Source organism: Oxyura jamaicensis, chromosome 1 (genome assembly GCF_011077185.1).
Source record: "Oxyura jamaicensis isolate SHBP4307 breed ruddy duck chromosome 1, BPBGC_Ojam_1.0, whole genome shotgun sequence".
Lineage (NCBI taxonomy): Eukaryota > Metazoa > Chordata > Aves > Anseriformes > Anatidae > Oxyura > Oxyura jamaicensis.
The window spans coordinates 118,435,662-118,457,107 of record NC_048893.1 but is presented as its reverse complement, the minus strand read 5'-3'; the positions used below and the strand labels follow the sequence as shown (position 1 = coordinate 118,457,107).

General features: G+C 35.9%; 1 protein-coding gene and 1 long non-coding RNA gene across 11 annotated transcripts in view; both read right to left on the bottom strand.

Moving 5' to 3' along the window:
- DMD (dystrophin) overlaps positions 1–21,446 on the bottom strand; it is a 1,227,136-nt gene that overhangs the window by 588,693 nt on the left and 616,997 nt on the right. The window lies entirely within an intron of this gene.
- Positions 1,925–20,717, bottom strand: LOC118170877. The gene is made up of 3 exons (XR_004752911.1): positions 20,695–20,717; positions 19,342–19,344; positions 1,925–2,779 (listed from the first exon to the last, which is right to left on the bottom strand). It is a non-coding gene; the product is annotated as an uncharacterized LOC118170877 (long non-coding RNA).

The following is a 21,446-nucleotide window of genomic DNA, read 5'->3' as shown; positions in this document are numbered from 1 at the left end:
AACAGTTATGCCTGTGTTTGTGCCAGGTGTTTTTTACCTTTCACAGTTTTTCAGTCAGTTAAAAGCCTGATGTATTTTTTCTTAAAACTTTATAATAAAATTTCGTTTAAAATAGCTTTTCCCTTTCATTTGACAAGTAATTTGAGAATCTTAAATCTGAGTGTTACTAAGTTTATGGGAAACATACAGTAAACAGTTCTATGTTACTGAAACTAAAAGGTTGATGAAACTTACAGAAATTTGGGGGATAGGAGAATTCCCACAAGAGCAGGATAAATGAAGAAAATTGTAGTAAGAGAGAGAACATGCATCATACGTCTACCCAGGAGAAAGTATTCGAGTCATAAAGAGATATAATTATTTATATTTATAATAAATATAAATATATATATAAATATATATATTTATATAAATATATATATATATATTTATAATTATATTTATATATAATTAAGAGATATAATATTTGGATATAATATTCTACCTTATTTTTTCCATGTTTAACAAGAATATCTTAAAAATTTGTGATACCAGTTAGTACAACAGAAAAATAAGTAAACCTACTACACAAAGACAGCATGTGCTTAGAGTGGTGGCATTTGAAAACTTGCTTTTGAAGTTTGACTACTGTAAATGATTGTTTACTGTAGTTAAATAAACTATTTGCAATATTCAGGATAAACAGTAAAAATGCAGTGCATTTTGTAGACAAGAAGGTAAACAGTAAAGGTTCCCAAAACAGTGGCATGTATTATCATCCAAAAGCCCAAAATATTAAATGGGGGTGGTTAAGGGGGACTTTATGTATATGTTTATATACAAGTATATATTCTCTATAAATATACATACATGTTAATTGCATGCATTCATCTACAAATATAAACGTTGAGTATTATGTATACTAGTCTTGTGAATAAAGACCTTAGACACTCTTACTTATCAAGCTAGAAGTTCTTACAATATTAATTAATAGCAAAAGCCATTTTAGCTAACACTTGTGATTGTGCTACTGTTAATCAGAGAATTTGACCAATGTGTAGTTGCCTAAAAGGGCCAACACCAGGCCATTATTAACTATATGATAAAGAAGGTGAAGTAGAGAACAGGTGATCAGTAACTTGATAACTCAATGAAAAATAGAGTAATTGCTTTCACCTTCTCAGCCAAATTATGAATTTAGAGACTAAAAATCCTATATGTTATCATCAGTCTAATAAATATTTGCCTTGTCATTTACTTTCAAATCAATGTAATATATTCCTAGACAAATAAGACCTTCTAATGGAAAAACCCATGTATTCTTTGGGGACCTGAAAATACATTTGCTGATGATAATTTCATTTCCTCTTTATATTGTTGATTTGGAGCTTGTTGACACTGATACATTTTCTGGACTACATAATTGTGTAGCTCAAATTAACAAAGGAGTAAACTGTTTTCATTTCTATGCTTTAAGAGTGATTTAAAAGCAAAAGCCCTTCCCTTCTGTTTTTCAAGGATTGATTGTATGCACCTGTTTGGAATATGTAGTCTTAATGGATGTGGTACATACAATGCAGGGAAGAATCTCAAATGTATTTTCGTACCAGTCTGCCAGCTATACTAATTCTGGCATATGAGAGTGCTGCTTTTAGACATAATTATTTTTGTACTCTTTTGAGTGGAGATTTACTACGTTCTCACTCTGGCAGCCAAGGTAGCTTGAATCTCTAGGAATCCCAGATGAATGGCTAGAGTGGACCAAATTTAATGCAAGGGCTACAGTGTATACATGAATGAAATTTACTGCATATGGGCTGCAAATGTTGCAGTGTCACCTCAACACTAGTTCTCAGATCTAAAAACAAACAAACAAACAAAACAAAACAAACAAACAACAACAACAAAAAACACAGGTATGTAGACACAGGGTAAAATAGAGAGGTAAAAACTAGCTTTCTCCATTAGCTCAGCCAGTTTGACTATAAGAGTTGTAGGATCATAATATACCAATTTACAATATATTATATTTGTTAAATTATGATGCAGCCAGTTAATTAGCTTCATTCCCCCTTTCACTCGCATTTGTTCCCCAGAGAAAAGAACAGAAAAATTATCAGGCCATTGGAAGGTAGAACATGAAGCAGGGGTATGTGGTCATAGATGCAAGCAGCATTTTCCCCTAGAAACAGAACGATCTACACCATTAAGGGTTTATGATATCTGTAATCAGAAAATAGTACTTAAGAGGCATAAAACGCCATGTTTGACATTGAATGATCCAGAAACAGGATTTATCCAGCATTAGACATCCAGCATTAGATATATATATGCATATATGTTTATGTATACTATATTTCTAATCATATATATACATATATATATACACACATATATATACTACACTATTTATAACATATTTCTAATCATCCATTCACCAGATTAAAAAGCTTTGTAGCAAGAAGAGATGAGTGACAAATAACCTCAATCAGGAAAATAAAGTTGCCAAGATTTTTTTCAGATCATGAAGTTGTAAAAACTTTTAAATCAGAAACCACACAAAATGAAGATTACCTCCATAGCAACCGTGATTGAAATCCATCTGCATAAATGCACCCCAATGGAGCTCATAAAGCCATCTAGTCACTTTAGTCTTCCTTTACAGTCAATGAAGAGGACAGATAACATCAATATCTCAATTCAGATATAGATAGTATAGATATAGTGCTAAATAAAGGTATACTGACTTTGCAGGGGCATGCATAATTGCTGATTCCCTTGATACTGCAGATACTCTCAACTTTAATGAAAAAGCAAGCATTCACATTTCTTTCTGCTCTCTGAATGTGGCATGGAAAGGAGAAATTTAATTCTGTGGATCCCATTCTTTTTCTAGCCCAATAGTTTTTTGATTATAAGGAGGCCAAAGTCATGTGAAAGCAGGGAGATACGAACTTACACATGTTCAGCAGACACAACAGGAATTTGTAAGTATTGACAAGTAACCCTTGTTTCTCCTTCAACTGCTTGCCCGTGTTTGTACAGTCACCTTGTGCATAGACTGCTCTCAAAACTGATAGCTCCAGAATGCTTTAGAGCATATAATATTCTGCCTCCAAATTATGATCAGTGTTATGAAATGATTCAGAAATTCTAGCATCCCAAGCATTCCTGATTAATAGATTACTAGGAAGTGACTCTGACATTGGATGCAATAATTTCAGAATTTAGCCGACTTTCAATGCTGATTAGGGAAATCCAGTCACCATATTTGCTTGTATAGCATAATTTAGGAATATTGTAACATGCTACCTTTGGAAGTTAAAGAGAAATGGTGACATGATCTGAAAATCCAATATACCGATGCCCGATTTGGAGACCAAAGACCATTTGCCCATGGATTAGCTGAGCAAGTAACTCCAGGCAGGGAAAGGGGTGTCTGGATCTAGTTGGTTGCTGAAGACAAATGGGCGGCCTGAAGGCTTGACTTGTTGCCATTGAATAGAAATTATGATGGATAGTAGAATTGTTTTTCATACACTTAGACCATGCTTGGACTGTCTGAAGCCATGGCGGGGTGCAAATAATGGAAGAGTCAACGATGCAAGTACATGCTACCACTATGCTAATTCGGGCAACTTTATAATGACTGGATGGAATAGCTTCCAGAAGAACTGCTAGCTCTCAGAGCTACCAACAAGAGAGGTTTAGTAAAGAATCCCATTTACATAGTGCTTCTGCTTGTTATCATTGATTTCAAGGAATAACATAGCTGTGAAGGAGTAACATAGCTGTGAATTTAGCATGAATTCTGGCAAGAAAGTTTTCCTAAAACAAAACAAAACAAAAAAAAACAAAACAAAACAAAAAAAAGTTTAGGTAAAGCTAGAGGCCAGCTCTGTACCATGGGGGATGGTCAACTACTTCTGCAAACACCTTCATGAATCTTTCTGGGCAGTGCAAAGTCCAACAGCAAGATGACATGGTGGTGATATGTATATGCAACCTTTAAAGGAGAGACAAAACCTTTCATTTGTTTTATGAACAAAAAAAATCTGCAAGTAGCACATTAAGAAATTGCACATCCTTTTCTTGATCACCGGGGAGAAAAATAATAATAATAATAATAATAAAACAAATAAACAAAAAAGCACCAAACAAAAAAGTACCAAGACTGCAAGGTTATGCAGATAAACACTATGATAGCTAAATTTACTATGGTTTCTGTCTTTATTTATCTCCTACCTGAAACCAAATTTTTAATTGTTTTTTCTTTATTAGAATATAAAAGCTAAACAGAAATCTAGTCTTTTGGGAATGCAGCAGCATAGCACAAATCAATAAGTTGAACAGACATAGCTCATTTATCAGAAGCTCAAATATTACAAGGCTCTGATCTCTCATGTAGTCTGTATGTTATTCCTCCTGGACTATGAGAATTCGTCACAAAACTAAAGATATGAAATAGAGTTTAATAAGACACTTAATTTTAAAGTGACTGGTTCAATTTAACAGTATTTATTCATTCACCGTAAAGAAAGCAATTAGTAGAATATTTGTGTATTTGGATTAGCAGTGTTTAAATTAGTCCTAACAATATCATAGGCTTGTTTACTGATTCATTTAAACTTTGCATTGAGAAATTAGAGCTCTAATAATGAATATATTCAGTTTTCGTCTGATTTGAATATAACAACCTTTATGTTCCTGTACAACATGTAATTATAATCTCAAGATTTTGTGCATAAGAAATTATGCAGAAGAGAAAAATATAGATTTTGAAGCAGTTACAGTTAATTTGCAGTTAGTATCTCAGCTAGTGATATTGTTGATTAATAATTGTTAATTGAAGTGTCGGATATATTAAAACAGACTTGATAAAACTGTCCATACTTTGACACTGTTACTATGACCTAATCATTTAATAAAGCTTATTTTACATCTCAGTAAACAAAGAAAAGTGCTACATGATGCTATACAGAACGTTTGTACTGCATATCCCACTAAGTGAAGTTTTCATAACTCATTCTGATGGTTTAGAAAGACCTACTTTGCTATGAAAATTCATAAATATGAATCCTTTAATTATTACATCATAGCAGAAATTTTTGAACATTTTATTAAAATAAGGGGTTTTAGCCATACAGGCATGGGAATATTAGCACATAGTGACTTTGAAGATCTACAGCAACGAAAGTATTCGGGGCTTACAAAACCATTAATCAGCCACTATGAGACATGAAGCCCAGGAACATTTTTGAAATGATGTATACCCAAAACAAAACAAACATAATAATGCAGCCCCCAGGGACTATAGCTGTTCTGTGTCATAAAAATGCTTCCAGGAAAAATGTCCAGAATCCAAGGAAAGAGTTTTAAATATTATGGAATTTAGAGTTATGTTGAAACTAATGTAGATGTCATAATTTACCTATAAAATCAAGGAGTTTGGAATATGGAGAAAAATCTCTTCCAAGAAAGTCTTCTCTTTTCCTCATAATTAGATAGCTTGGATTGGAATTCCCCTGGCCTTATTAATTGTATTTCCCACCTTACATGGCATCTGGTATCTCAGAGATTTCCAGCCTAGCAACACAATTTTCCTCCAGCTCTTCATATTCACTTGCCAGATACATGAGTTAGAAAAAAAAAAAAAAAAATGGCAGTCTAAGCAGCCACCAGAAAGAAATGGCAGTGTCTTCCCAAATGACAACCCGGTCCCAGCAATGGTACATGACTTACCACCACTGGCTGCAAGAGAATTGTTTCTAATGCTGTTTGGACAAATAACCAACAGTTTTTAAATATCATTACTTTTTGCTCAGAGTTTACAGAACTGCAGTTCTATGGTACAGATTTGCTTATTGGTAGGGGAAAAAAAAAATAAATAAATTAAATTGATTTTCACAAAAAGATCATGAGATTCCCCCTGATTTATCTGCAGTGCTAAAGAAAGTCTTCAAAATCCCTTCTTGCTCACCAGAGTACCCATCTAACTGCAGCAGAAGCTCATGCTGTAGGACAGGATCTCCACAGATACTTTATTTCCCTTCCTTCTGTAACTAGGAAACACAAAGCTAAAGTCTCCGGAGGATGAAGTACCAACAGCAAAATAGCTCTTTAAGCTACAGCAACTTCCCCTGTTGGGAGGGAGGAGGAATGCACAGTTCCATTTACAAGCTGACAGTCAGATGGATTTTTCAGAAACGAAAACCCTTAAAGTAGTCTAAAAAAACAGGTTCCCAGGCTCCTGCCAATTGCTGGGGATCAATATAGCATTCTGCCATGGGAATAATCTCTCCCAGATCACTATGGGAATAGACATGATAAGTTATTATACAACGGAAGAACAGCTCTTTTTGATGAAGTTGTGGTAAGCTATATTTTTAGTTCTGTTGGTCCTGATTATTTCTGGTTCAGTCCTGGGTAAATCTAGTGATTGTCATTCCAGCATCAGCAAAGATAGCAAAGATCCTTAGTGATATTAATGGGGCTTTTGCAGCAAAGCATCTGTACAGGACAGGCTGAAATTGTTATGAAAGTGGTGAATAAGTGCAGAAGAAATAGCTGAGTATGCACAACATTCTAACACAGAAAAAAATACTGCAGTCTCCCCAAGATCTGCCTCGTATTTGCTTAGAGCAACATTACATTTATTGTGCCTTTAACAATAGAAGGCCAAATAAATAAATCAAATTTTTAAGAAAACAGAGTTTAAAATTCCAAAGTTATGGCTCTGTGCTTGAAGGAGTAGAGGAGGTGTTCAGCTTGCATGAAATTAAGCAGGAAGAAAAGGTGCTGCTCATTCGTAGACACACACATACAAGAGAGGCAGGGAGATGAAGGGTAGAAGGATTCCTACTGCTTTCTGTGCTAGCCAGGAAAAGGCTCAATAAAACAAGCTGTAGAAGAATAAAACGATCTTTCTTATTTTTGGACATTACCCGCAGGGAAAAGCTTTGACATGGCGTCTAAGTCTACTTACCTATGCTTTGCTTCCCTTACATGGCAAACAACTCAAGACTCCACTTCAGGGGATTTTACTAGATGGAATTACATCCTTGTATTACATGGTTATGTAATTAATTTATTCTACTTACTATAAATATGTCTCAGTAGAAAACTGGATGACAGAAGAAGCTGTATATTAGTGGATAACATACACAACACACTGCTTATATCACTTCCAATATCGGAAGAGTATTAAAATGAGAATCCCCAAAATCATATTTAATCCTAATTGTTAGCTTCTTCATCTTCGCAAGTAAATCTCCTTAAGATGTTATTTCATTTTTTATATAATTTTAATACTAATTTAATACAATAGTTGAATCCATAGAATAGTTTAGCTATGTATATGTAATACACATCTGTACACTTTAATGCCTGTGTATATATATATATGTATTGTATATATAAAGGCTTTATTTCCATTGTTCAGTCTTTGCATGGTATTTACTGATGACTTCAGTGTCTAATTTACATTTCAAAACATGCTTCAAGTACAAAAATGCTGACTAGAGAAAATGTTTAAACTCAAGGATTTTTACACCACAGTAGTTAGGATTTCTTACGCCTTTTACTACTAAGTGGCAAAACCAGTGATGCAGTAAAAGCACAGGATGGAAATTCAAATTTCCTGTTCAGAATCTGTGTATCATGCTGGATTAGTAACCTAGCCTTTCTGACTGAAATTGCACTAACATAAAATCTAACTGTAAGAGATCTGTGCAGATGGAGTGCCAAATTAAATCTCTTTACCATTGTTAAGGCTGAGGTGGCTGGGTGCTGGGTCCAGTCCAGGGTGGACATATGTTGCACAGCCTTCCACCTTTGTTAGTCAAACAGAAATAGCCCATCTGCAATGGCCCTTGTGTCTGTCAGGCAGTCAGCTATATCAGGGATTATGTCACTGGGCAATGTATAAAGATGTGGGAAAGATGTAAAAATTAAATCAAATGTAGTAAAGCTGTCAAAATCCAGTTGTCTTGTAATGGTCTTCATAGCTTTAAAGCTCTAGACCATGGTCAGGCTTCTTCTTTCTCCCTTCATTAGACACGAGGCTTAGGGAGAAGAAGCACTGACACTCAGCCTCTTCTTTCAAATGTCCACAAAAAAAAAATGGTAAAACCAGGTTCCCCAGGTTAGCAGGAACCACCATACCAGAAGAGTATCAGGGCACCCTGGGTATCAACAGGCCTTAAAGGCCCTGACCAGCCTCTCTGGGACCCCTGCTCATGGGCCCACCCATACGGACCTTGGACCTACCATGAATGTAGCTCATCTCCTTGCCTCCACTCATGTTGATGTCCTTCTTCACATTATTTAGGATCAAAGGAGACTATAACACAGCAATACAGCTTGCTATTGCTGTTCTTTCTTTGTAAATAGGGAAGGAATGTGAAGTACCTTGTCAGCTTGGCCTTCTTCAAAAGTGCTAAGCAAACAGCCTGCTGTCATTTAGGCTAACTGGTGAGGAACCCTGGCTGCATCCCAGGACTTACAGAGGTAATAAGAATGAAAGGACAGTAAATTAACAACAACAGCAAACAAACAAATACACAAAAAAGGAAAGAGATTAACTGCCTGGATGTTTTATGGAAGACAATAGTATTGTTTTGAAGTTATAAATAAAGGAGGAAGAAGAGGAAGAATATTTTAGTAGAGATTTTTTTGTTGTTGTTTTCATTTTCTTCTATATAATATACTAATGACTAGCCAATTCAAAGATAAAATATACAATAATAACTGTATGCACTTCGACCAAAGTTGTAAATTTATACAATATAACAATCTTAAATGACTGTAAACCCTAGAAAGCTCTTAGGTGTTTGATAGCTCTTTTTATTTTTCCAGTGTGACCTTCTCCTACTCTATTCATAGACAATAGTTATTCAAGATTGCAGAAGCATACATATCTTGGAGTCAACTATATGATAATCTCCACAAACAATATGTAATGTTTACCACTTCAGTCTCCATCAGAACTGTGAAAGAAGCTAAGAGGCTGTTTAACATTCTCCCAGTGTCACCAGTTATCATTCTTGCTAGCACAAAGGGCAAACTGAATCAAGAATCCAGCTCACCATCACTCTTGGTCTGGCTCAGTATGTTACACAATGCTCAGACGATGGCAAGAATGTTCTATATTACTGTTAAACATTTCTAGTAGGTATTCTCAATGTTATATGCACCATTTTTCTATGTTATTATGCCAGTCTTTTCCTTGCTTTAGCTCCTTTGGAGAAGAATGACTAGAGTGAATACTAACTGGTTACAGAAATAAGCTGAGCTGGTGAAGAAAAAGGATATGCCAATTGTGACTGGTTCCTATGTATCTTCCACAACATAAGACTCTATGACTTTGTCAGATTGTTGTCTTCAGTGGATATTATGGATCTGATTTAAAAAGCATCTGTAACTTCTGCTGAGTTCTACTATTGCACTAGATGACAACTCTGAAAATGAGGAATAATAGAAGTGTCAGTCCAGGTGGGAATTGACTTGGAGGCTCACACTGACCGATAAATCTCCTTCTATAAAAAAGTTTTCATATATGATTGTACAGTATTGCACCACAGACCACAAGATGAAATAAAAACTTGTTACAAAATTATTCATGTCTCCTTCATGAGTTATGAGTTCTAATTCTCTTTTCCTACTGATTTTATAAATAGTGCAATTCAGCTGAAAGCAGTGAAGTTCCTTCAGACTTAACGTGCCATAAGAAAAAGAAGAATTAGCAATAGAAGTGCAGAAGGCACATGGTTACAGAGCCTTCTTGCCTTGTTACTATAAATCTCTTCCTCTTAGTCTAGTATGGGCAACTGCCCTCCCTTTTTTTCCTGTCTTCACATACCATCCCCCCCCCAAAAAAAAAAAAAAAAAAAAAAAAAAAAAAAGTTCAACAGTCCAGTATTGTTTACAAATCTAACTTCATTTCCAGACAGGAGAAATGATGCCAGAAGAACATGCTGAAAAGCTCAGTATATGCTATAGGAACTCCATACTGGTGTTATTACATCGTGAGATTACTCTGGGGCAGACGTGTAATTGATGTACATGTATTTTTTGAAAGCTTTATAGTTTTCAAAAGGAGATGGTTGATAATTGCTTCAAATTTCTTCTCCCCCATTCTTGTTTGAATGTTAAATAAGAAGAAAAAAAGGAGAAAGAGGAAATGGCACATACAACTCTTTACATGCCAATTGCTATTCTTATTCTTCAAATATAACATTTTTTATTGTTTTGAATGAAAAAAAAAATTGAGTACAGTGCAGCATCAGAGGCTGAAAATGGTAACTATAGAAGTTCATTATATACACAATTTGTGAATACATAGGATGGTTTATAGAAACAAATTTGTTAATAAACTCATGTTTAGCTGTGATCCTATCTTTGTTCTCAAAGTACTTTTACATTTCTCCATCCTAACTCCTTGTAACCCTAGCTTTTCTGGAAGCCCCTCCTATACCTGGCAGAACTGTGAAACTTTCTTTTCATTAAGAAGCAATCATGCTTGACCATTTACCAATTCATATTTTTGCTTAGCTCTTTAGCAACTCCTGTGGGGCAGAAATTACAAGATAGGTTGTCAGGTTTCCAGAAAAGGAAGTTGAAAATTTCTCGAATTCCAGTCTATGATCCTCTCTAAAACTTCATTCTCTGCCATTAGGATTTTTCTCACCTCCACTGCTGAGAGTTTTGTTTCCCGACCTCACAATACAAAAGGTTTTTAGGCAGGAAAACCTGGGGAAAAAAATAACAGCAAAATTATTGTGTTCCTGAACTTGAAAATTTCAATTTCACAGTCTGTTCTGACATTTGACAAGTTGTTCTTTTCTGGAAGAAAAAAAAAAAAAAAAAAAAAAAAAAAGAGAGAGAGAGAATCTCATATATTTATGTATTCCCATGAGAGAAAATTCAACTCTGTTTGTAAAGTCCTGCTTCAAGATATAAAAGGAGCTGAGTGACCCCCTGAGGCTTAAGGAAATTCCACCTTGTCAGATTCTTCCAGTCCATATTTTGTGGTTGTATTTAGGATTTACCGTGCGTGTAGGGTACTTCCCAGGCAGGCATTTTGGAAACAAGGTTTTCCCTGCTGCAGGATGTGGAAGGTGACATCAGTACATAGGATGCCCAAAGATTCAGGGAAATGACCAAAATATTGTGTATCAAGATTGGAAAGGGGAAGAAACACAGTTTATCTGGCAGTATTATTGTGCTAAAGGATTTAAAGATAGTAAAGAGAACTGTTGATCTGTTTAGTGCACTGCAGGGACAGACACTCTTATAGTTATTAGAGGAATTTATTTCTAGGCTTGCAGACTCCCACGGTGTCTACTTAACAGTACCAATTCAGAAATGCAGAGATTTGCTCCTTTCTATTACTGGCAAACTACAGTGCTTGTCATTAATCACGCTGACAATGTGAACGTGCAGCATTATTCTGCTAAGTATTCCTATGCCTTATTTTATTTTATTTTTTTTTCCACTCACCTACCATGTCAAATGCTATAAACAATGATAAAATATACAGTAGTTTGTAGTGAAAAAGGAAAAAAGAAAAATGCTTAAAAGAGTCATAATTAAAATGTGGTGAAGCTTGGGATATCTGTACTGGAGCTTTAAGTTTTCTAACTTCATTTTCTTGCTTGATTATATTAAAATAATGGCTTCTAAAAATAATATTAATTATAAAATGACAAATAGTCTGCTTAGCAAAATCAGAAGTACTCTGTTCCATGATATAAAACAAGCCAACAACAATAAAAAGGGTTAATTCCTAGTTTTCCCGTTTCTTAATCTCCCCTTTTTACACTGAAATATGAGGGGAAATAGAAATAAGTCAGGAAGGATGGCAGAGCCTTAAATAGTCAGCAGAAAAAGACTCCTGTAACAGTGGGAATCAGCCGCGTTTCCGTAGTACATGAAGTACCGGGAATCTGAGCGGGAAAGAACGACCCAGCGATTCCCCAGATCTCCTTTTTATCTCAGTTTCCAGCTAGGCAGAGGGTATCTTGTGTGCTGGCAAAGAGAAAATCCCCTGGAAAGAAGGAAAAGCGACGTTGGCCCTCCTGTGCCCGGCTCAGCGCTGGGCGCACCGCACGCCAAAGCTGCCCCCTAGCGGGGTCCGCGGCCCGTCTGCAGCGCCCACCGGGGTCCGGCCCGGCCCGGCTCGGCTCGGTTCGGCAGTCCCCATCTCTCAGGGATAAGGGGCAGAAAGCAGCGGGGGAATAGCAGCCCAGCCCTGGAGATCGCAGCTGCCTCTAAAGCAGGAAACAATGCCTTCCGATGTTTTACTGTTTCAGGATGCAATGACTGTTCTGGAAGCTAAGATTTATTATTTTTGTTAGCATCCTATCTTCAGCTGCACTTTTTAAAAAGAGGCTAGGATTTTATCATACTGGATGCTTTAAAAGCACCTAGATTTTGGAATACAATTCTCAGATAATGGATCAAATGTCTACTACTGAGTAAATACCGAATACACAAATTCCACTCATCCATACTTTAAAATGTGTTGGTTTTATTATTCTAAACAACTATTGAAAGTAGGAAGGTATTCTTTTTCTCTCTTTGAAAACAGAAACATAAGCATTTCCTTCTACTTTGGGGAATACATACCACAAATTGTTGATTTTGTGGCTGTTCAGAGAATATTGAGAACATTCTTCAGCTACATTTTCATTTGTGTTGTACTTTTCAGTAACTATGCTTCCAGACAAAACATACAACTGTTGATAGACTATTTTGTTCTCTTGCGTATTCTCATTTTCTCTGTAGAGGATTCAGGTTCAAATTAACAAATCACTTCATAGTCCATAAGAATTCCTTTTGAAAAGGTAAGGGATTAATATGTGATACCTACTGGTATTCCTCTTATTTGTTTTGCTGTGAAAAAAAAGTAGTCTCACTGAAAATAATATTATTGGAACATAAGGCAGAAATTCAGTTCATGTAGTAGGGATCACTGCAAAAGACAAAGAGGGAATAAAGAGAAAGAAACCTACTTTCTTGGCCAGGAAGTAGCATAAATCAGACCTTTCTTAGGCTGGCATGAAACAACTTCTTAAATACATGCTTAATTTAAAGCCAATGAGGCCAACTTTCACATATGCTATGTCTGAAGGTTTCATTTCAAGTTACCTCTGGTGTGGGACAGTAGACGAAGTGCTCAGTTGCAGCAGAAGCAAATTGAGTGCATTTCTGAAGCGTATCTTCCACATTTGTCGAATCACACAGGAATCCAGTTTAGATGCTCCAAGAGCCCTCCATAGCATTGATCAAAGCACACTAGGGATGATTTGAATATGAGTTTTCAAAGTCCTCTTCTGATCTGAACTAAAGCAGTAGTGCATAGATGCACCTTCTGAAGGCCTCCTACTGCCCAGGAAGACCTCCCTAGCAGTGAGTGCTCTTTAACCCTGTACCCCAAGACTAAGCTCACAAAACCACTCATAGTGCTAAGCTGTATGGCACTCAAGTGTTATGCATATTTATGATTTAAGCTGAAACCACCATGCTTCCATTTCTGTAGAATGAAGAGATGCATCTGTCAACAAAATCTGGAATACTGCCTTTACAGACTCATAGAATAGTTTGGGTTGGAAGGGACCTTTAAAGATTATATAGTTCCAACCCCCCTGCCGTGAGGTAAAGATAAGCAGTTTCTTTACATTCCTTTCTCAGATTGGTTCCAGATAGGACTTAACTGACTCTCCAACTGGCGAAACTTCTAAACTTTATGCTAAAGTTAACCATGTTATCCAGCTTTATTTAACAAAGAAGGGCCATCCATTTCCTGGAATTCTCCAATGTTTTAGTAGTGATGCAGAAAAGCATGCACCTGCTTCTCAACACATCAAACCTTGAAATGTCAGTTCTAACTACACAAACTTTTACAAAAAGTTTTTAGAAAGCACATGAATTCTTAAATAGCAAAATAGAAACTGTTTAATTGCTCTGCAAGGAGCAGCATACAGAATAGTAGTGAGGTTATTAATGGTCTTTTTATTCATCTGCTTGGTTGCAGGGTAGTATGTAGACTTTCTCACTGTTAGAGAACAACTCCAAGTGAAAAAAATAAAATAACATATTAAAAAAATCCAGCTTCCTCTTGCTGTTATGAATACCAGAAAAAAAAAATGATGGATAACTTAAACTTTGTGGCTTCTTAATCTTTAATATTATGGACATATCTATACTGCTTTCAAGTTTTAGCTGGCAATCTCATAATTCAAATGATTTCTCTATTAACTGATTACTTCCAAAAGGAACAAAATACCCCATTACCAACCTCATAAAACATTTAATAACTTCCTTTTCCCATCCTGTCAAAAACTAGAAAGCATAAAAATATGTACTTATTCATAAAAAAAAATAAATCAATAAATACATTGAAAGTACTAAAATTTAAATCTCAGAAGAGCAATCATACTTCACAAGAATGTAATATTATAAATGTTTTCAAATTTATGTTCATGTTTTTTTTTTTTTAATTTTCAATATTTGTTCCTTTTAATTTTATTATTTATAAAATATGAAAAGAGGCATCTTAGCACAACTACTTATAAACACCTCAAAGTAAAAAACTATAAATAGCAAAACTTCGTAAATTACATAAGAATTGGAAGCAAATAAGGTCATTTCCATACTAAGACATAATTACACAGGACTTTGGAAAGCAAGAAGCAAAGGAAAGGCTGCAACAACAAGACTGTAATCTTTCTGAGGTACTCCCAAAGTACTCCCAAAGAAAATTAGTGAGAAGAATGAAGCAGCCATTCAGTACATTCAATTTATCCTTTGGCTATCACATCAGTGTGTGCACAACTATGTGCATGCACACTTACCCTTGCTTGTTCTGCACTAGGAAATGCTTAACATAAAATAAACTAGCTCTACATAATTATTTCTTGAAGAAAATGAATACTACAAAACTCAAACATTTTCATCAATGTTTTTCACTAAGTTTTCAAAGAAAAGTACATTAAAAAAAAAAAAAGTTCTGAAAACATCATGTAGAAAATTCTGAAAATTTGAAAAAGAGACAGAGTTCTATAAAAATAAAGCTTCCAAAAGACTGAAAAAGATAATGAGCCTTAAAAAGAAAGGAGAATTACTGGCAGACTTTTACTGGTTTTGTGCATATAGACAGGATTTAAGGAGAATGTGATCTACCAGAAGCATATGATGGTCAGGTTGATAATTATTTCAAAGAACTCAACACATACAATCTCTGGAACCAGACAGGTTATATCCAAGGATGTTAATCAAACAGGCTGATGTTCTGGGAAGACCACTTACTATATGATCTCTGAAAGCTTATGGAGACCAGGGAGAGGTCCCTAACAACTTGAGAAAGGAAAATGTTGCAGCCATCTTCAAAAAAAAGGCCAGAAGAACTATTCACGGTACTACAGGCTAGTTGGCCTCATTTCATGCTCTGGAAAAATCAGGGAGTGAGTCCTCTTGGAACACATTTCTGGGCACACAAAGAAGAAGATGACTGGAAACAGCAGGTATTCAACAAAGGTAAAGAATGCCTGGCCAATCAAATTATCTTCTTAACAGAATGATGAGGTTTCTGGATGATGGAGAGCAGTGGATATCATTTACCTTGAATGCAGCAAGGCTTTCAACACCACCATCCATTTTGTATCCCAGTTGGAATGCTGTGGCATGGATGGGTGGACAATGAAATGTGTAGAAAGCAGGTTGAACTGCCAGGATCAGAAGGTAATGGTTAGCAGGTTGTGTTGTACCTGGTGGTCAGAAACAAGTAGAGCATCAGAGGGGTCCTTCATCAGTTGCTTCTAGGAGGTAATGAAGTGCACTTCCATCAAGTTTACAAGTGTCACTAAATCGGGCTGGAAAAAGCCAACATACTTAAATACAGAGCTGTCACTCAGAGGGAGCTAGATAGGCTGGAGGGACAAGCCAAGAGAAATGTTATGAAATTCATCATGGACAAATGCCAAGTCTGGCACCTGGAAAGGAAGAACTCCTTGCAGAACTCCAATACAGGTTGAAAACCTAGCTGGGAAGAAGCTCTGTGAAAAAGGATTTGGGGTCCTGTAGGCAGCAAGCAGAACACGAGCCAGCAGTGTGCCCTTGTGGCCAAGAAGGCCAATGGGATCCTAGCCTGCTTCAGAAGGAGTGCCGACAGCAGGTCAAGAGAGGTGATCCTCCCCCTCAGCTCTGGTGAGGCCACACCTGGAATACAGTGTGTGCAGTTCTTGGCTCCTCAGTAAAAGAGAGGCATAGAACTTCTAGAGACGGTCCAGCGTAGAGCTGTGAAAATGATTAAGGGATTAGAGCATCTGTCCTATGAGTAGTGACTAAGCAAACTGGGCCTGTTTAGCCTAGAGAAGATGAGATTGAGAGAGGATCTTGTCAACCTCTACAAATACCTGACGGGACAATGTAAAGAGGATGGGGCCAAACTCTTCTTAGTGGTGGCCAATGATAGGACAAGGGGCACTGCATATAAATTGAACCACAGGAGGTTTCATCTCCATATAAGGAAGAACTTCTTTAAAGTTCAGGTGACAGAGCACTGGAACGGGTTGCCCAGAGAGGTTGTGGAGTCTCCTTCTTTGGAGATACTCAAAACCCACCTGGATGCAATCCTGTGCAACATGCTGTAGGTGACCCTGCTTGAGCAGGAGGGTTGAACTAGAAGATCTCTGGAGGTCCCTTCCAACCTCATCCATTCTGTGTGATTCTGTGTGTGTGACTAGCAGCAGCACAGCCAGCAGGGAAAGTATTACCCTACTTTGCTCAGCATTCATTAGGCAACATCTAGAATACTGCATCTGATTTTGGGCCTCCCAATACCAGATCTTAAAAAGCTAAAGTTTATTCAGCACTGGACCACCAAGCAAGTCCAGGGGCCTGGAACACTTGCTCTGTGAGGAGAGGCTGAGGGAGCTGGGCAAAGAGATGGCTTCAGGGAACCCAACAACAGCTTTCAAACACCTGTGAAGAGGTCACCAATAAGATTCAGCCAAGCTCTTTCCAAGGGTGCATGCTAGGAGGATGAGAGGCAACAGGAATAAAGTAAATTGAGATGCTCAGAACAGATATAAGGAAAAAAAAATAACCATGAGAACAATCACAATGTGGAACAGGTTCCCAAGAGGTGGCACAGTCTCCATTGTTAGAGATTTTTCCAGATCTGCCTAGCCAAAGCCCTGAGCAACCTGGTCAACCAGAGATGACCCTGCTTTGCACAGGGCCCTAAGGTCACTTCAACCTGAATTATTCTGTGATTTTATGACATTAAGGAAATTAAAATCTCCCACATGGCAACACAGCTACATCTTACATAACACTTTGATGAGTACCAGAGGACAGATGGAAAATTAAGGACTAATCACACAGGGATAAGTTCCTAAAAGTGATTCTAGTGACTTTCATTATGATTAACAGACTAAGAAAACAAAAGGTATATTTTCTATTTTTAACTTAATAAAATGAGACTTTAGTGGTTGTGCTGTCCATCATTCATTTTCCACAATAAAATAATAATTTTATGTATAATAATAATAATAATAATTTTCTAGCTTTTTTAGCCAATTTCAAGCAAATCTGACAGAAAAATGAGTCTCAAAGATAATTGTTGTTACAAGTTGTTTTTTTTTTGAAAATTGGTTTGTGGGAAGAAGAATGAACATCCTGTTTGTGTTTTCCCACAGGAAAAGACAAGCAGAGAGTCACTGTAGTCCATTTTGATTGGCAGCTGTATTCCAGCCAGCCAATCAATACACAAATTGATCCAGAGTACAGGAATGTTCTTTATGTTGTGTTAAACATATGTGAATTTTTGTTATTGTTTTCAAACCTTGGCACCCACTTCTTTTAAATTTTGCTGCTGTCATGTGATACTTGTAGACAAAAGATCATCTACCCTGAACTAAGACTATATAATGTTATATTATAATCATTTTGCTCTAAGACATAGAGAACTGACTCAATGTCTTAATGAAGTTATTACTAAAACCCAATTTTCTTGACTGATATCATGCATAATGATACAGTAGAACAGCAAAATAATTGTCTTATTTATTTTAGTATAACTTTTGAAAGAACGTTTTCAACCTCATGCTATGAATTAATCCCTCTTTTATGGGAAAAGCAACCAGACACTTAAGATAATTACAGATCAGATTAAATATCTTAAAATTAAAGTCTAGTCTAAAAGAAAATTACATACTCCAGGAAGCAACAAATAATATAATATCAGAAAGAAATACTTGCAGTGGATCACTGGTATTGTTCCTCCAAAATAACAGCAAACCGGCATTTTGCTTACTTTTACAGAAAAGATCTGCAATGCTCTGCTTCACTTTAAGAAGGCAGTTTCTCTTCCATGTTAAATAAAACAATATTATCTGTGAATCCCCAGATAAGTAGATGCAAGGCTAAATTAATCTCAAGCATATAGACTAAAAAAAAAAAAATCTGGAACAGAAACTACTTGTGCAATCTGCAATGTATCTAGTGCTATAAATAGCCAATGAAAACACATTTTGTTCAGTTCAACTTCCATAATTTTCTGGATCAAACCAGAAGTCTTGAGTGGAATTTGCACAAAGCACAAAAAAGTTGTGCTTTGCACAAAGTTCAAACAAGAACTCACCCTTCAAGAAAAATAAATTTGAATGATCAACTCTACTGAGTTACTGAAGCTCACCTGGATGAAAGGCTAAACTTCCTAAGTCTTCAAATTGTTACTACCAAGATCTGTGATTACCACTGTGATTGCTACTTTCTACTCCAACCATAATGTGCTCCTCCTTTGACTCTTTGACATATATGGTATTAAAAAAAAAAAAAAAAAAAAAAGAACAAAAGAAAAAAAATAACTCAAACTGCCTTGGAAGAAGGAGAAATCGTATTTATTAGATGATAGCTACAACACAAACACAGCAGAGAAATGACAGTGACAAAAGCTGTATAAAACAGAAAATTGTATCTTCTGACTTCATCTACAGATGTTAAAAGACTAGGCTGCCTATCGTGTCAAAAAATGTTCTTCCAGGAGGAACTGAAAGGTAGGCGTACACTGCACCACAGCAACTACAGATCAGCAATTCTTTAAGCATCAAGGAAATTCTGCAAAAAAAACCTTCTCTTTAGAACATCTGTTTTGTTGAACCCAATAGCAGTTCTTGCAACAGAATCTCTCATTCAGTGCGCAGTTGACCAAAATATTCAACTAGCTAAAAAATGCTTTGCACATCACAACCTAATGATCCAATACCAACACTGAAAACATACCTTAATTGTCTACACTTAAAGGATGTAATAGAAGTCATCACAAATAAGGCATCAGACTTGAGGACATACTGCAACTCTCTTAGGCTATGCCTACACAGATAGCTGCAGCTGAGGATGAATGAGAATGCCAGTGGTTTGAGATGGCTAGATATAAATCAGGGATTTCTGTGAAATTACATAGCTGCACCAACATAGCATTGTCCTTAAAGCAAGTATATCCTGCTTTCCAGCAATGTCTGTTAGCTTATGACGCTAACTACAATTTCATATTATTTTTGATATCTCATACGAAGGCCCAAGACAGTTAACTTCCAGACAACTCTAAGCCTATTTGCTTCTGGTCATATTTGTCTTCATACATATTAGCATTTTCATAGTTCTACAGCCCACATACCCATGACTACACTCTAAAATTTCCCAGATTTTTAGTGTAATTCTTTGCTTCAGTCTGTACAGCAGAAGAAACCACTACAATGACTTTTATATGAATGTAATGCTTTTTTTTTTTTTTTTTTTTGTCACGGAGCATTTTACAGTGAAGTATGCTAAGTTATGCTAATCATCAGGTTTAAACACTCAAGATTTTTTTTTTTTTTTTTCAATTGAAACACTTTCACGGGCTGCACAAACACAAGCTATTTCAGATGAGATAATAAGACCTATTTAATAAAAGTAATTTTGAATTATTTATTTTCACTTTTATTTTACTCCACAAATACCTTCAATTCCCACATCACGAACTGTCTGCGTAAGGCTCTAAAACTATCTGTATGACAGTGATTCAATAAATGTCTTCCCCAAAGCTACATTATTTCTCATTCTGCCTCAAAGTTGCTATATAAACTTTAACAAATGATTTTAAATTTTACTTGTAGCTATTCCATTTAGAATATATGAATTAGAATTAGAATTCCATGTAGAATTTAGAATATCTTATGTATATATTAGGTCATGAAAACAGGCATTTTAATAGTAATATATAGGGAATATATAGGGAATTATTTTCCAGATTATATTGTAAATTTGATCTTTCTAGTTAAAATCTATACAACAAAAAATATGCCCATATATTTTGGGTTTCTTTACATTATAAATATCGACAGAAAGCCATATCTAGACTCACAAAAATAAATGCATTTTTACATTATCTTATGTGTGTTTGTTGTACAGCATTTTATACTTGTTTGCAAACAATTAAGGAACCAATGAAACCTACCAATATGTTAACTTGATGGTGTGATATTGTGGAGGCAAACCAAGTGTCAAATCTGTCGCATGAATTAGATTCTAAGACAACTGCCAGCAATTTTATAACTTATGTATGGTATGGAAATAAATTAACTAATGCTGGCTGAATGGGTCAAGTATTATAAGTTGCTTTCATGCTTTCTTTTTCAATTTTTTCCAAAAACAAACACACACACAAACAAACAAACAAACAAAAACACATTTGAGCTGCTGTGAAAGTGAGAAAAAAAAAAAAAAAAAAAAAAAAAAAAGCCTACCTCTCATGTAACTAAGGCATGGTGGCTATTCTGAGATTTGCATTTGAAAGGAAATAATTTTCTTATCTCATTAAAGATGACAGTCTGTCCTGGTTTTACCTCACATATTGAATTCTATGCTTTCAACAAGCTGCAGTCTTCCCTGTACTGAAATAAATCCAGTTAGCATTCATTCTTGTCATTCACTTTGTCAGAGGTAAGGCAAGAAACAAAGAAATGGCCATGGTGAAAAAGAGATCTATAACAACATTTTTACATGTAAATGGACACTCAGATGGGGATTAAGGCCTAAACATAGTTTTATAGCTGCATCTTAATGATAAATCTATGCAAGATTGGCACAGGATGCATAAGAGTTGTGCACTTTCAAAGTAAGAGATTAAGGCCATGCAGGATATCTTCAGGCATCTAGATGTTTCTAGAAACCTATATTTAAGCAACTAGACTTCCTCAGTATTTTAAACCCGCCCGGCTTTGCACTCATCAATTCCTTATAGATATTATCCTAAGATTATATATCCTACTCTAAAAAAAGAGACAGACAGTAAGTAGGTCCCCTGGTCTGTATCCAGATGTGTTAGTATAATATCTACACATTTTCATCTAATAGAGCACAGAGACTGGATCTGATTCAGATGCCATAGATGAGCAAGTTCTCAAGGCTTCCCAGTGGCT